The sequence below is a fragment of the Meleagris gallopavo genome, chromosome 14 (genome assembly GCF_000146605.3).
Source record: "Meleagris gallopavo isolate NT-WF06-2002-E0010 breed Aviagen turkey brand Nicholas breeding stock chromosome 14, Turkey_5.1, whole genome shotgun sequence".
In the NCBI taxonomy this organism is placed as follows: Eukaryota; Metazoa; Chordata; class Aves; order Galliformes; family Phasianidae; genus Meleagris; species Meleagris gallopavo.
This window is the reverse complement of record NC_015024.2, coordinates 1,717,968-1,721,303: the sequence shown is the minus strand read 5'-3', so window position 1 is coordinate 1,721,303 and position 3,336 is coordinate 1,717,968. Positions and strand designations below refer to the sequence as shown.

The 3,336-nt window shown below is 49.8% G+C and overlaps 1 non-coding gene across 1 annotated transcript; it reads left to right on the top strand.

Moving 5' to 3' along the window:
- Nucleotides 1–755: 755 nt before the first annotated feature.
- LOC116217186 lies at nt 756–866 on the top strand. Its single transcript, XR_004161356.1, has one exon. It is a non-coding gene; the product is annotated as a U6 spliceosomal RNA (small nuclear RNA).
- Nucleotides 867–3,336: the final 2,470 nt, after the last annotated feature.

Below are 3,336 nucleotides of genomic sequence, written 5' to 3'. Positions count from 1 at the left end.
AGAGCAAGGGGCCTTTTGAGAAATCAGAATAATGGGATTGTTTTGTCAGGAGAAGGCTGAGGTAATACACACAAACAGCCTTCAAATACATAAAATGTTCCTGTTGCAGGGAAGGAGAAAGTAATGAACCATTCCCCATGCACCCTGGAGATGGTATGGGAAGTAATCATCTTAAATTGCAGCAGGAAAAATTTACCTTTGATATTAAGAAAAATTTGGCAGTGTAAGACTAGTGAAGCACTGGAATAGATTGCCTGGGGAAGCTGTGGGAACTTGGCACCAGCAGCTTTTTGAAAGCAGTCTGGGAAGTGCTCATCCAGGAGGGGCTGGCTTGGACAGGGGAGGACCCCATGGATGGATCTCACAGGGCTCTTCCTGCCCCATTTCAGTCGTTTCTCTGCCATCAGCCCATGGTCATCATCCTTCCTCTTTTGAAGCACTGCTGTAGCTTCCATGGGCCATGTCTCCTGCATCACTCTTACACCTATTGGTATTCTCGTATTCGTGCCCTTTGTAGCAGCTTCCACCCACTGCTTGCTGGGCAGCAGCCCATGGGACAACTTTTTCTCTGCACTCACGTCTGGGTTCTCAGATCTCACCTGAAAGAATGTGGGTTCCTTCCTTCCAAGAGTCTCAGAGTCAAGGACCTGGAAGAATGACTTGACAGGATCCCAAAGCTTTGGAAGCCCAGAATCAATCAACTGCAAGATCTAATTGTATTTATCTATACGTCATGATTCTGAAAGCTAACATTTGTGTATACATCTCACCAGCAGCACACATTCTAAAATTGGAACAGTATAGAGAAGATTAGCATGGCCCTGCACAAGGATGACACACAAATTCATGAATTATTCCTTTTTTTTTTGCTGTTGAGATTAAATTGGGAGGAGCTGTTGACTTCATCGAGAGGCCATGCAGAGACACGTAGACAAATTGGAGAGCTGGGCAATCACCAACTGCATGAAGTTTAACAAAAGCAAGTGCAAGATCCTGCACCTGGGAAGGGGCAACCTTGTCTATAAATGCAGAGCAGGGGATGAGATGCTAGAGGGCAGCCCTGCTGAGAGGGGCCTGGGGGTCTTGGTCAACAGCAAGCTGAATGTGAGTCAACAGTGTGCCCAGGCAGCCAGAAAGGCCAACAGTACCCTGGGGTGCATCGAGCACAGCATTGCTAGCCAGAGAGGGAAATGATTGCCCTGCTCTATACTACACTGGTACAGCCTCACTTGGAGAGCTGTATGCAATTTGGGGCACCGCAGTATGAAAGGACATAAAACTATGAGAGAGTGTCCAGAGGAGGGCTACAAAAATGGTGAAGGGTCTAGTCTGGAGGGAAAGATCTATGAGGAGTGCCTGAAGGTTTGTTCAGTCTAGAGAAGAAGAGGCTGAGGAGAGACCTCATCATGGACTATGGCTTCCTTACAAGGGTAAGCAGAGGGACAAGCACTGATCTCTTCTCTCTGCTCACAGCAATAGAACCTGAGAGAACGGCATGAAGTTGTGACAGGGGAGATTCAGGTTGGTTATCAGGAAACAGATCTCCACCAGAGGGTGGCCGGGCACTGGAACATGTTCCCAAGAGCAGTGGTCATGGTACTGAGCTTGCTGGAGTTCAAGAAGCATCTGAGTAACACTCCCTGACATGTGGTCTGATTTTTTAGTGGTCCTGTGTGGAGCCACAAGTTGAACTCAGTGATCCTTATGGGTACCTTTCAACTTGGGATATTCTATGATTCTAATGCTGTGGGTGCTCTGGGCAAGAAATCAGTGGGCAGCCAGTGCAGCAGAGGCAGGCAGAGCAGGCAGGGCACGATGCACAGCGGGATCCTTGCCCTTCCCTGTGCTTCCCTCTGCAGCCTTCAGAAGGGCTGTGCAGAGCCACATCTGTGCAGCACTTATTTATATATTTGTCCTCCCCTTGCTCCTCTCAGAAATCAATTCCATTCCCCCAAACAATGGTGAAGGCCTTGAGGAGATATCGATCTGTGGCAGAGCCAGAGAGGAGAGTATTTGTGACACAGAGATGCTCTTTTGTAAGTAAAAGATAATTACCAGATCATAGGGACGCTCGCTGAATGGGATGACATTAAATAGGCATCAGGGTGAAGGGCAGCGGGGCTTTGAATGAGGCATTAAACAGCACTTGGCTCCCACCAGCAGCAGCCCCTCCTCTCCCTGCCCTTGCTATTTATCCTGCTCCTCACCCCATGCTCTCGTTTTGTCCCCAACATCCTTCTCATTCCAGCTGCCTTCCACCCCATCTTGTCTTACCTTTGGGTGCTGCCAGGCTGACTGCACGGGTGCACCTGGCTTCAGAGCTGCTGGGTCCCCATCAAAACTAGAGGGACTCAAGTGGCAGTGCCCTGAGGGGCTAGGGAAGGAGCTGCCACACGCACCTGCTTTGGAGAGGAGTGGTGCTGACATTTTAGGATGAGTGTGAACACAGGACTAGGGTGTATTTGGCCCTGGCGAGGTTGGTCTTGCAGCATGTTGGCTGATGGCAGTGCTGTCAGTGTCCTCAGCACAGCCTGGCTGCTTGAGGCCACCTGTGCTCTCCTTGCTTGGTTTCTGCTGGTACTTCCAAAGCCTGCTTTGTTTATCTTGGCATCAGTGGAGAGAACAAAACAGTGGAGTCCCACAAAACAGCAGTGAAGTTCAGAGGGATTGTTACAGCTGTCAGGCGGAGGGGGATCCCTGGGATGGGACAAAGCAGGACTCACCATGCCACTCACTGCTGCTGTGAGAGCTGCTGCCAGCCGGGCTTACTGCAATTGGCATGACACAATGCAAAATACATTCTCAGTACACTGTATCATATTTTTTTATTTATGCTGACACTGGCAGTCTTATTCTAATCCCTTGGTGGCACATTACAGATGGATTGCAGTGAGGACTCCCCAGCTGGACTTCCCCAGCCCGTGGAAGGCACACTGCTGGGACCGCAGGGAGGATGGAGGCTGGCTGTGCCGTCGGGACATCTGGAGAGTGCTGAGGAGACTGCGGCTGTGCCACACTGAGAAGCATTTCTCAGCTTTGTGCCTCCCTTGTCCCAGCCAGGCTCTGGAGGCAGCAACACGGCACGAGCGCAGTGTCCGAGCGGAGAGCTGTGATTCTGGCACAGCCAGCCCTGTTTGTGCAGCGCATTAAGTGCCCGCCATCGTGAGGCAGGAGCTGACTTTGCAGCCTGATGTGGCACCAAGCACAATCCTTTCCTTTAAAAGGAAAAAAAAGAAAAAAAGCCCATTACCATTATTGAATCAAATACCAACAATTTAAAAACTCTTTTAAATATTGTTGCTGCGTTTCCAGCTGTTAAAATCTTCTGTATTTAGT